At 47.1% G+C, this 13421-nt stretch overlaps 1 protein-coding gene across 1 annotated transcript in view; it reads right to left on the reverse strand.

Moving 5' to 3' along the window:
• The window catches only part of GRID2IP (Grid2 interacting protein), a 54238-nt gene that overhangs the window by 36020 nt on the left and 4797 nt on the right, over positions 1-13421 (reverse strand). Inside the window, exon 2 of the mRNA XM_047714161.1 lies at positions 457-568. The gene's annotated coding sequence lies outside the window, so the exon portion shown is untranslated. The remainder of the gene's footprint in view (positions 1-456; positions 569-13421) is intronic.

The following is a 13421-nucleotide window of genomic DNA, read 5'->3' on the forward strand; positions in this document are numbered from 1 at the left end:
AGTTACTGACGCGCCCGAGGTGACAGCTGGAGTTTCTAAGGCAAAGTGATCCTGCGAGTAACCTGAGAAGGCCCCAGTTACCAGGCAGACCAGCAGGATGGCTGGACAGCTTGGCCAGGGCCCAGAGTGGCCGGCGCCTGCTGCGTGGTCCTGGGGGGCGAGCAACGATGCTCAGACAGGAGTGAAGGCTGGCTGGGGCTGGGCCACGGGCTGGGCCCACCCGTGAGGTCATGGAGCTTGGCAGGTGGGCCGAGAGGGTTCATCCAGGCTGTTTTGAGGTGAGGGGGTATCCCTCAGTCCAGCGATGGCAGAGGGGACTGTGGAGATTCAGTGGGGCATGGGGACCCAGTCTCCACGGAGAATATTACTGCAGGAGCCCCACGGTCAGATTTATCATCAGAAGAAGGGGAGATCCAGCCCAGGAACAAAGATTTGGATAGGCAAAAAGATGCTCACCTAAGTACCTTTGGAAGTGAGTGCTGTCTGGAACTAAAGGCGCGTGAAACCACACACGACACCGTCCTCTAGCAGGGGAAGCTGCTTCCCACGGGGGTACAGGTTAACGATTCTGAAATCACACACATGCATACTGGGATTGAACAATTAAGTAAATGGCCTGTGGGGGTCAGCTTTCTCTCCGGCCGAGTAGGAAGTTACAGACAAGCAAAAGGGGAAGCTAGAATCATCTGTGCGGTACTGGATTAGACTTGGGGATGTCAGAATGAGCTCCTGGTTAGCTCACTATAGCTGCAGATGGACACACAGAATTATTTCTAGATCTGTCTATATACATAGGTTAGTCTACGAACATACGTCTGCTTAGCCTGTCAGCAAGAAGGCGTGGAAGCCAGGTACCCTGGCGGCAATGAACACATCTAGTGCCAGATCTTGGCTTCTAATATCATTCTCCAATAACGGGAGCCCGGGATCCTTAGAGAAATGACTGATTCTAGGGCTGAAGCCAGAAGCACACAAGCTGAGCCTAGAGCATCTTCTAGGGCCGGAGAGTACACAAGTGCTAAACACACACACACACACACACTCTCGCATGCATGCACCCACGCACAACGGTGCTTGTCAAAGGGACACAGGAGCAAATTAAGAGAGATTTCATTGGCCAAAGATGGGACAATTTGAGCAAAAAATAAGTAACGTTATACTGGATTGTAACCCAAGGTATAAAATAAATATCCGTGAGTCTATTCTGAGTAAACTAATGGTTGAATAAATAGGGAAGAAGAGACATATGTCCCATGCAGAAGAATTCCACATAATTTATAACTTTCCCCCCTTTAAGCGTGGGCTGCACATAGTGACATCCTTCCAACGAGGACAGCACAAAGGGGCGGAGGTCACAGTGCTTTACGCTGGAGAAACTGACAAACAGGACCTCACACAGGTGATCAAGGTTAATGGCAACGGGGAGAAATCAGGTTGATGGCACGTGCCCTTTATCTGCTGTGATGAGAACTGCACTTGCTTTTGTGAATTTCCTCTCCTAAACCCATAATCAGCCTGACTATGAGGAGGGAAAACCTCAGACAGATTTAAATGGAGTGACATTCTGGGGCGCCTGGGTGGCTCAGTGGATTAAAGCCTCTGCCTTCGGCTCAGGTCATGATCCCAGGGTCCTGGGATCGAGCCCCGCATCGGGCTCTCTGCTCATCGGGGAGCCTGCTTCCTCCTCTCTCTCTGCCTGCCTCTCTGCCTCCTTGTGATTTCTGTCAAATAAATAAATAAATCTTAAAAAAAATTAAATGGAGTGACATTCTAAGAATACGGGGTTTGTCAGAGGGACACAGGACCCAGCTGAAAGGGCTCCCCGGGGCCACTACTGGAACAATTTGAGCAACAAAGTCAATAAGAGAGTGTTGGATTATAACCCAAACAAAATGAATATCTACTGATCCATACTGATAGAGACAAAACAGCCTTGACTCTTCAAAATGGCCAAGGTCATCAAAAACAAGGAAACTCTGAGAGACTGTCACAAACTGGAGGGGCCTAAGGAGACCTGATGACTAGCTGTCATATGGGATCTTGGGGCAGAGAAGGGACATTAGGTAAAAACTGAGGAATCAGAACTAATGACAATGGATAAACATTAGTTCATTAGTTGTGACAAATGCACCATAGTAACGTCAGACGCCAGCAACAGGGGACATCGGGTGTGGGGCAACAGAGAGCTACTATCCCAGCTTTTCTGCACATGCAACACTATTCTAAAATTAAATTTTTATTATTAAATCCCAGGATGTGGAGCTGGGGATCAGATGGATGGGACAATACTTTTTTTTTTTTTTTGAGAGAGAGAGAAAGAGAGGGGGGGTGGGGAAGAGGGAGAGGGAGAGAGAGAATCTTAAGTAGGCTCCATGCCCAGCACAGAGCCCAACTGGGGCTTGAACTCGAGACCCTGAGATCAGGACCTGAGCCAAGATCAAGAGTCAAATGCTTAACTGGCGGAGCCACCCGGGCGCCCCTGGGCGATACTCTTAGTAGGTCATGACGATTGAGCTGGATGTTTTCCAGAGTTTGCTTACCCAAAGGTGCTCCAGGTTACTGTGTGTGTATGTGTGAGAGAGAGAGATGTCTGTTTATATACTCTAGTCTGATTTACATGATAAACTCCAGTAGGGAGACTACAGTATATCCTCTTTGGGGAAAAAAACAAACAAACAAACCAAAACTGTGAGTGAACCAGTGTCCCTAGAGCATGGTCCAAAACTGATAGAACAGCTTAACTGACTGAGCCATCCGGGCACTCCTCTTTTGTTTTCTTCATTTACAAACTGATGTTTCTCTAGATGGTAAAAAATGGCGTCACCTGGGACCCTGCTGATGGGAGTGTAAAATGGTAAGATCGTTATGGAGTACTGCTTGATGGTCTGGCTGGCTTAGTTGGTAGAGCACTTGGCTCTTAGTCTCAGGGTCGTGAGTTCAAGCCTCACGTTGGGCATGGAGCCTACTTTAAAAAAAAAAAAAGCTGAATGTACACTTATCATGTAACCCACCCATCCTAGGGATTTATGTCCCCCAGAGAAATGACAGTGTAAGTCCACGTACAGACTTGAACACGAATGTGTATAGCAGCACTATTCACAATATCCCCACACTGGAAACAGCTTATATACTGATCTTGGGCAAATGGACTGGGGTATATCTCTGCAGTGGAATGCTACCCTATAATAACGAGAGATGAATTACTAATACACATAACATAAGTAAGCCTGAAAAATGTTATGTTAACTGAAAGAAGCTGGTAACAAGAGCCTCTATGATTCCATTTATATTAAATTCTATAATATGCAAACTGATCTGTAACATCAGAAAGCAGATCAGTGACTTCTGGGGCCAAGGTAGAGGCAAGGGTGAGCTGCAAAGGACCTTGAGAAAACTTGTAGACTTCATATGTATATAGTTTGTTGTATATACCTTAAAAAGGTTGATTTTTATTTTATTTTTTTTGAAGATTTTATTTATTTAAGAGAGAGAGAGAGAGCACGGGGGTAGGGGAGGGGCAGAGGGAGAAGAGAATCTTAAGCAGACTCCATTCAGCACAGACCCCAACACAGGGCTCGATCCCAGGACCCTGGATCATGACCTGAGCCGAAACCAAGCGTCAGGTACTTAACCAACTGTTCCACCCAGGTGCCCCTAAAGTTGATTTTTTTTTAAAGATTTTATTTATTTATTTGACAGAGAGAGATCACAAGTAGGCAGAGAGGCAGGCGGGCGGGGTGCGGGGGGCGGGAAGCAGACCCCCCGCTGAGCAGAGAGCCCGATGCGGGGCTCGATCCCAGGACGTTAGGATCATGTCCTGAGCCGAAAGCAGAGGCTTTAACCCACTGAGCCACCCAGGTGCCCTAAAATTGATTTTTAAAACTTGAATTACTTGAGGGGTATACTCCTAAATCCTGTAACTTAAAGGGGCTGGGGAAAATGACACACTGAGCCAGACCCTGGTAATTTCCATATATATATGTATGTATATGTATATATTTGTCTATCTCGTTTGCTTGTCATGCTCTCCTAACAAAGTCAGAATTGTTACCTCTAGTTTTGAGAGGAGAAGATAGAACTTCAAAGAAATGAAGGGACCTGACCCGAGTCACACCAGCTTCTGACCGGCTGAGGTAGGCTTTGACCCTCCCCAGCCTCCACCCTCCGCCAGACCTTGGGAAGACACAGAGGTCCAAGACCCTGGCACTGACCACAGAAGGACGATGCAGTCCAGCCTGGACCCTTGCTTCGTGCTCCACATTCTGCTTCCTCTAAGGCTTTGTCCAGGATGACCCAAAGGGCTCAAAATGTGCCCTGGTATTTCCAGAAGGTTGAGCCAAGCTGTGGGTTTCCTGGGGGGCGAGAAGGGGCATCCACAGGTTTGGAGATGTTTGGGTGGGAGCTGCTGAGAAGAGCTGGTAACCCTGACTCCCCACTTTATTGTACAAGCCAAACTCAAACACCAGCCAATTCTAAGGACGCTACCTTCTACCTTCAAATTATAACCAGAACTCACCTGCTTCTCTCTGCTGCCACTGCCACCACCTTGGTCCAAGCTGCCATCATCCCTCTTCTGGACTGGTCTCCCAGTCTCCAAACTGGTCTTCCCTTGGCCCCTTGCAGTCAACATGGTATCCAGAATGATCTGGTCAATCCAAAGTCAGATCCTGTCACTCCTCCGCTCAAAATCCAACCCATCGCTTAAGTCCTCACCATGCCCCGTGGGACTCTACCCATTCAGGCCTTTTGCACCTCTCTTGCACAGACCTCAGGGCCTTTGCACTAGCTCTTCCCTCCCCCTAGAATCTGTCCCTACCTCCTGAATTTGTTCAGATGTCTCCTGTTCCATCCTATTTCTCTTTCCATCTCTGCTATCTGCTTCTTCCTAGCACTTCTTATCATCCACATGCCATGTTCCTTCCTGATTGATCTTGTTTCATGTCTGCCCCTGTGCATTAGAATACAAGCTTCAGGAGGGCAGAGATTTCTGTTTTGATCATTGCTGTACCTATTGTACATAGAATAGTAGTTGGCGCATAGTGGGTGTTCAATATTAGGAAAAGGAGTGAGTGCATGAATAAACCTTACCCTCAGGTCCCAGCCCTCTAACAGAAGAAAGTGCCTTCTCCTCCCAAGGCTGCCCTAAGTGGTCTTTTTTTTTTTTTTAAGATTTATTTATTTTTCTGGGGGGTAGAGGGAGAAGGAGAGGGGAAGCACACTCCCCACTCAGTGGGGAGCCCAATGCTGGGCACGAACTCACAACCCTGAGATCATGACCTGAGCCAAAACCAAACCCTTAATCGGTCGACCCACCCAGGTGCCCCTGCCCTAAGTGATCTTATGGGAATCTCAAGGAAGGTCCCCAGTGTGACACATGGTATGTATTATGTGATGATGATTATTATTAGAGTCGCTATTATTTCCTTCTGACAATTCAATTGTGTTTCCCAAAGCTACAGACCATCTTTTAAAACATAAGCTTTTATTTTAGAGTAGTTTTAGATTCACAGAAAGAACCCCACATCCAGTGTCCCTTACTGCTGATATCTTATGTTAAGATGGTTCTTCTGTCATGATTAATGAACTAACATTGATCCATTATCATGAACTGATTTAGAGTTTCTCAGTTTTTACCTAATGTCCTTTCTCCCAATTTTTTTCTTCTAGAAAATTCTAGAAAACATCCAGCCCAACCGTGGTGCCCTGTTAAGACTGTGTTGTAGTTGATCTGACTCTTCCAGAACAGATTTTCCCCCCTCTTAAATAATCCACAGAAATATAACTGAACACCACAGAACGGATCCCGTTAGGAGCTAAATTTGTCCCTTCGAGTCCATTGGTTGAATTCCTAACCCTGGGAACCGCAAAATGGGACTGTGTCTCCTTTCAAGAGGTGATGGAGTCAAAATGAGACTGTTGGCGGGGGGCGCTAATCCAACATGGCTGCTTTCCCTATGAGAAGAGGAAATTTGGATACAAAGAGACACCAAGGGATATGCATTCACTCAGGAAAGACTATATGAGGACACAATGAGAAGGTCGCCAACTACAAGCCTCAGGAGAACCCAACACAACCCTGCCAACATCTTGATCCCAGACTTCCCACCTCCAGAATGGAAAGAGAATACATTTCTGTTGTTTAAGCTATCCAGTCTGTGATATTTTATTTTGGTACTCCTAGCAAACGAATGCACTGCTATAGTGAAATTTTATCAGAGCATGGCTGAAAGATTCTTTCATTCAGGATGTGTTAAGAGCTGGGTGAGTGGCCTTGGCAAGGACAGCCAGAGAGGGCAGAAAGGGATTGATTGAGAAACCATAGACGTAAGGTTAAAACTGATTGGTGTCCTTTCTCTGTGCCAAGTCCTCCTGACACATCCAGCCACTCTGGACTGAGTAGACAGAGTCCAAACTGGGCATCAATATCTTGCAGTCATGTCATGTCATGTCAAACTACCCAAAGCCTCTGAGAATATCTACACGGTGTCCTCATATGACGAAGGCGGGGGTCGGGTGACCGCCTGCTGGAGGGATGGAGATGATTGCCCATACCCATGACAGGAGAACTGAAGTTGACCAATGACATAATGGTATTTTAGGGCATTTTGATGACTGCCATGGGGCCAGGCTCTAGCTTTCATCAACAACTTGGATAGCCTATTAATGAAGGTGATTAATGCTAGCTGCTATAACAAGTACCCTCCAATCTCAGTGGCTTAACACAATAAAATTTCATTTATCACCTACATGACAGTACAGCATGGGTTGGATGGCTCTCCTGGATTGGGCTGAGGGCTTCCTCCAGGAAAAGAGGCAGGGTTCTCGATCCTTCTGTCCGGCACTGACATTTTATTTTATTTATTTTTTAAAGCATTGAATGGTGGAAGAGTCTTTTTTTTTTAAGATTTTATTTATTTATTTGACAGACAGAGATCATAAGTAGGCAGAGAGGCAGGCAGAGAGAGAGGAGGAAGCAGGCCCCCTGCGGAGCGAAGAGCCCGATGTGGGGCTTGATCCCAGGATCCTGGGATCATGACTTGAGCCAAAGGCAGAGGCTTTAACCCACTGAGCCACCCAGGTGCCCCACCGGCACTGACATTTTAGACACGTGGTCGCTTCTCCAGAGGTCAATGAAGAAGGGAAGGAGATTGCCAGAGGGTTGTGCAAGGATATTTTAAAGGCCCAGTCTAGTAGTGACCTGCATTTCTTCTGCTCACTTTCTTAATACCTGGAATGACCTTCGAAGGAGCCTGAGATGTAGAGTTTTCCCCCGTAGCCCAGGAAAAGGAGGTGCTGTGGCAAACACCTGATGTTGTCTCTACCACAGACAAGGACAGGAACCCTCCTATCTGGCATGCAAATGTGGGGGTGCTGGGGAAGACGGTGGGCAGAGACTCAGTCCCCACAGTCAGGGATGTTGGTTGTGACAGTCATTTCAATCTAAAAGGACAGGAGGACATTTGGCTTAGCAATAAATGGGGCAAGAGTTGGGGGCTTTCTGGACCATGGGTCTGGTATGAATTAAGGAAGGGGCTTGCTGGGAGTAGTCTTTGAAGAGGAGGGTGGCAATGATGAGCAGCATTTGGGACAGTAAATCCCACGGCCATGCCACGGAAGTGTTAGCAATACAATGGTGACAAGTGAAACAGCTACCATGTCCAGATCCAGACAGGCCTGACTCTCTGCTTGGCCCTCGTCACAGGTCTTGGGCCTGAAGTTGCAAAGTCAGGCTGGTCTATGAGCCCCATGCGCCCCTCCCAGCACCCTGCTTCCACAACAGAAGGAGATCAGCCCTGGAGTATCTCATCTTTCTTACGCTCATTTCCCTTTTGTCCTGTTTTCCCTGTTTGGTCCTGTTTTCTACTCACATCAAAGTTACTTTATCTTGTCTTGTGTGTAAACCATCTCTAGTCCTGCCTGGAGAAGTCGGCTCTTCTCATTCCTTTTATCCACTGCTCTTCCCCCAGTCGTCAAGGTTCTTGGTGGGGAAGAGAATGATGGAAGGGAAGGTTGGGGGAGGGGGGATTGAGCCCTGAAAGAGCCACCTTTCTATTTTTCAACCTCCTATGTAGACTTCAGTCTGTCTTTTGGAAAGACAAATGTCCAAAAGTCAAACTAGTTTTCTGGTGCCAAGTTGGGGATTTGGGAAAGAAAAAGATATTGCGAAAGCTTATGGTCTGTCCTATATACCAGAGAGTGGGAGCACTTGCGCTGGGACTAAGAGCCTCTTGCACACCTGAAGAAGAGTCTGAGTGGTGGGCAAGGAGGGGAGACTCATGAGGGAAGCTTGGAAGAGCAGACTCATTGCTCTCCTGGAACCTGGTTCGCCGGGGCCAAGCTAAATGCAGTTATGGGAAAACAGAAAAGGTTGCATTCAGCACAGTGTGAACTCCTCTCAGCTGCACAAGCTCCCCCTGGGGGCTCCACCCCACTCTCGGGAGCACCATCAGAGTCAGGGGGGTTAATGCTAGCTGCTGTAACAAACCACCTCCCTGTTCGATGTGCAACAAACTGGGTATCCCAGACGCCTCTCCCTCGGGTCCCACTGCTTCGGACTAATGTTCAGAACCGCTTCTGGGGTCGCCCTGCCCCAGCCCGCAGACTTTGTAAGCTGCTAATCCTGGTAATTCTGGAGCTCCTTGACGGTGATGCACCATCTGTATCAAGAGGAGTTGCCCTGCTGGCTTGTTGACCAGAGGAACCCCCAGAACCTGATGGACTGGTTCACTGTTATTACTGACAGTAGGATGAGGGGTTCTCTGGAGACATGCTCATTCCAGGCCCCTCCTTGAGCCTCCTCTCTTCTAGCCTCCCCAAAGAGATTAATAAATACTTCTTCTATTTGGCTTCCATGGCAGCCCTCTTCCTTCATTCCTCAAGTTGGGTTGACCACCCGGACTTGGCCGTCTTTGCCAGCTCCTCCTTTGCTTCTGGCCCATGATATTGGAGAGCCTCTGCCTCTTCTCTCTTTACACCTTTTTGCTCACCCTAAGGAACTGCATCTGTTCTGGGTGACCTTGCAGCACTAGTGACTGCAGCTTCGTGGCTAAAATTTCCTCCTCCTTCCTTTGAATATACATTTCCTTGAATCTACACCAGGAGAAGGCTGCCAGGAAGGAATTTTATTAATAGATTTGCCTTTGCGTCTGGAAACAAAGGACACCCACCACACACTCCGGCTGTGTACTAAGCACCTCACGTTTTCCTGGTGGCACTTCTCGTTCATTCTGGGCTTTATCTAGTTTGGGGGGTGCTTTTGACAGATTCCTATCATTCCAGATACAATGACTTATTAGATGCCCACTTACTGAGTGCCTACCCAATATCCATGCCCCTTTCTAGTATTACCAGGTCTGCATCTGGAATTTTCCTCTCCCCTGAGCAGTAGCTCCTGATTTGGGAGAAATTGATCTCCCTAGAAGCTCTGGCAGGAGGGCCTCATTTAACTCCTTAAATGGCGCATTCCATTCTCCTGGTTCGGGAGGAAGCCCATGACTCAAGTCAGAGAGAGTGAATTTCAGCACTCCACTGGGAATGCCAGGGTAAACTTCCCCCTTCTCCTCTCACTGGAAGTGAATGTGGAAGCATGAAGTCCCATGGGTGGCTGGAAGCCATCCCACCACCAGGAGGAAAGCTGTTCTGGGGAATGAGGCTGATACTTGGGTGACAGAGCGAGGAACACAAAGAACCTCTGTCTTTGATGATGCCATTGAGCTGCTGATTCAAACCATTTCTGAAGCCTGCCCCATCTCTGAACATGACAGTGGCAGAGGCCAGGAAGTCTCCTTTGTCGTTTGATCCAGTCTGAGGTGGGCTCACTATCACTCGCAACATAAAGAACTTCGATACCTCAAACCTCTGGTGTCAGAAATACTTCCCCTTTTGTTCTTCTGTATGGATCTTACTTGCTAACCATACTACTAGTGGCCAGAATTAATAGAATGCATTTTACATGCCTACATTATCTCATTTAATCTTCGTGACAACCCTTTGAGGTAGATTCTGTTTGTGATGAGGAAATTGAGACTCGGAGAGGTTAAGTAACTGGCCTAAAACCACACAGCCAGAAGAGATGGATCCTGGACTGGAATTCCGGAAGCCTGATTCCTGAGCTCATACTTTTAACCCTTACATGACTTCCCAACCAATGTTCTCATTCTGGAATTTCCTCCTGGATTGACATTCATGTCTGTGCTGCCCAGAGTCCTGTCGGTCCCAATTCTCTTGGTGTCCAGAGTGAGCCTGGGAACTAACTGATGCGGGCAGGCTGGATCCGAGGACCCAGAGCAGGGCCTGCAGGACGAACGAAGAGGGTCCTTGATTTCGTATAGGATAGAAATCAAATGCAAGTCAGGAGGAGGTGAGAGCAGAGTTTATTGAAGATATAGAGAGCAGATAGAAACAGAGCATCTGGGACACTTGGAATGGAAAAGGAGCGAGTCTCATCTTTACTTGTGGCCTAGGACAACCTCGCCTGGTCACTCCATAGGGGTTATCTATGGGGCTGGGAGACTCCAGAGAAATAATGGACTCCTTGACCTTCATAAGAAGGACATACATTATCGGTATGATAAGCTGTGTGTGGGGCAGGAGTGCAGGTCCTAGCAAGAGTAGAAGCAGGAGGGGCGCCTGGGTGGTTCAGTGGGTTAAAGCTTCTGCCTTCCACTCAGGTCATGATCTCAGGGTCCTGGGATTGAGGCCCACATCGGGCTCCCTGCTCAGCGGGGAGCCTGCTTCCCTTCCTCTCTCTGCCTGCCTCTCTGCCTACTTGTGATCTCTGTCAGTCAAATAAATAAATTTAAAAAATCACACACACACACACACACACAAAATAGAAGCAGGAAAAGGACCAAAAAAGAGGTTTTCTTGTTTTCCTGTCTTATTACCACGAAGTGCCATTCATGTCTTCCTGCCACTCTGAGATGGCATTCACAACATTGTCCCTTGTCCTTCTCCACCCTCTTTCTGTGTCACTTACAAATAAACCAAGTGGAGTACAAATTGAATACTTTTTTTTTTTAAGATTTTATTTATTTATTTGACAGAGAGAAATCACAAGTAGGCAGAGAGGCAGGCAGAGAGAGAGGAGGAAGCAGGCTCCCCGCTGAGCAGAAAGCCCGATGTGGGGCTCCAACCCAGGACCTGGGATCATGACCTGAGCCGAAGGCAGTGGCTTAACCCACTGAGCCACCCAGGCGCCCCCAAATTGAATACTTTATACGGAAGGCCCACCCTCCATCAGCCCACCTGTAATTTCCGGCTTGTCTGCCTTTTCTCCAGGTTGACAGGTGGCTTTGCTTTTCCGAAAATGTCTCAGTGGTTGTCCTGAGACCGTTCAGCCCCGACTCAATGTCCAGGGCTGCATGCTCCTTTTGCCCAGCACTGCTAGCCGAGGGATGGCCAGATTCCAATTGTGAGACTCATTCTTCGTCTCAACCAAGACAGAAAACTAGAACCTCTATTGAAAGGCATTCACAGGGTGGCTGAAGATGGGTTTCCAGATTTAGCAAATGAAAATACAAGACACTCTGTTAAATTAGAATTTTAGAGAAACAAGAGATACTTTTTGAGGATAAGTATGCTTACACCCTTGTTTGAGAGAGACCATAGGTGATGGTGGACTGAACTACTGATGACCAGAGTAACAGAGCATTTGGGGGAGGAGAGCTGAGCAGTGCACCAGGTCAAGACGAGCTCAGGAGTGATCAGGAAATGGAGGTTCTGACCTGACAATCCCGTTTGACCTGGTAGCTTTAAGTGGCAGCAATCAAGGCAGCAGAGGCCAAGTAGAAATTCCAAAGTATTAGCTACACTGTGCTCCCACCTGGCCAATGGTGCAACACACGGCCCCAGGGGCTGACCAGAGGACTTTGTGTCTTGGTGATGTCCAGGATATCGACGTCTCCTGGGTAGCTTTCATCTTTTCTCTTGCATTCATGCAACACACTTTTATTGAGCATCTATTATGAGCCAGCCACTCAGGAAAGAGTTGCTACTAATAGAGCAGTATGCAAATACAGACCCAATCCTTGGCTTCCAACAAAAATCCCTGTGTTATGTCCCTTTAAAATTTGTTCTTCTTTTTTCCTCCATTGTAAAACTCCTCCTGACCAATACTATGAAGTCCTGTATCCCATTTCCAAAGTATAGCCTCAGTCATTCCCTTGGGGAAGGGAGATCATGGTACAAAAGGTGGTTGATCCTGTCAACCGATCTTGCAGCGGGTAAAAAACTGATAGCACAGGTCCAGTTTCAGGGGCTGACAGGAGGGTTTAGGGACGCTCCAAGGAGAAATTCTTCGCCATGAGTTTCACAGGCGATACCATCCTTCCTATCACGTTTGAATTCAATGTTTGATCTTAGGCTTAAGCAGTGTTTTCTTCTATGCTATTTATAAAATGTAAGTGTCAAGGTTCGGGCTTGGAGGTTTTGAAGAACAGAGGGAAAGAGTAAAATGCCAGAAACACATGAGTTTCACGAACTGACAAACCACCGAGCGATTTATCCTGAGAAAGTAATTCAACTGAAAAAAAAAAAAAGGGCTCTGAATATGTTAGTTGCAAAACTATTTATAGTATTAAAAAGTAGGAAATCATACAAATTTCAAACAATAATATTGAGTTCATTATATTGTATCCCTGGATAATGATTAAAACTGTCTGAATGGGGCGCCTGGGTGGCTCAGTGGGTTAAGCCTCTGCCTTCAGCTCAGGTCATGGACCCGGGGTCCCGTAGCCTTGGCTACATACTTTGTGTTCCCCTTCCCTTCTGAAATGATCTCAGCCATCACAGGGAGAAATTCCAGGTGAATGAAAGATAGCAGTATAAAGCAACTAGAAGAAAATACTGGAGAATATACTTGTGAATTGTGTGTGTGTGTGTGTAATTTTGGAGTAAAAAAATACCTTTTTAAATAAGATTTTTTTTTAAAGCCACAAAAGAAAAGGCCGATAAATATATTTCAGAATTTAAAATCTCTGTGTGACCAAGTCACCCTGAGCCAAGCTAACAGATAGGGGACACATAGAAGAAAATATCCGGAATTCTGGTCAGAGACAAAGGATTAATATTCAGAATATTAATCTTATTAATATTTCTTCCTTGTTGTAACAACAACCTACCAAGTGTTAGCTCAACACAGCCAGAGGCTATATTTCCCGGCTCCCCTTTGGCCACGTGACCAAGTTCCTGCAGGTGGAACTTGAGCAGGAAAAGCTAAGGACAGCCTACAAGTTCCATTTTCAAGGGTCAACAGCTGTTTTTTCCTTCCCGTCTTTCCCCTTTCTCAGGGACGTGAAGATGGCGACCTTAGGGCAAGGATACCACCCTAGTGCTGTGGCTCCAAACTGCACGGAGGCCCCTGGGGAGCCACAGCGAACTGAGGGGTGACGTGGGCTATCTTAGCAGTTTGAGAAATGAAG

This window comes from Lutra lutra, chromosome 18 (assembly GCF_902655055.1).
Source record: "Lutra lutra chromosome 18, mLutLut1.2, whole genome shotgun sequence".
In the NCBI taxonomy this organism is placed as follows: domain Eukaryota; kingdom Metazoa; phylum Chordata; class Mammalia; order Carnivora; family Mustelidae; genus Lutra; species Lutra lutra.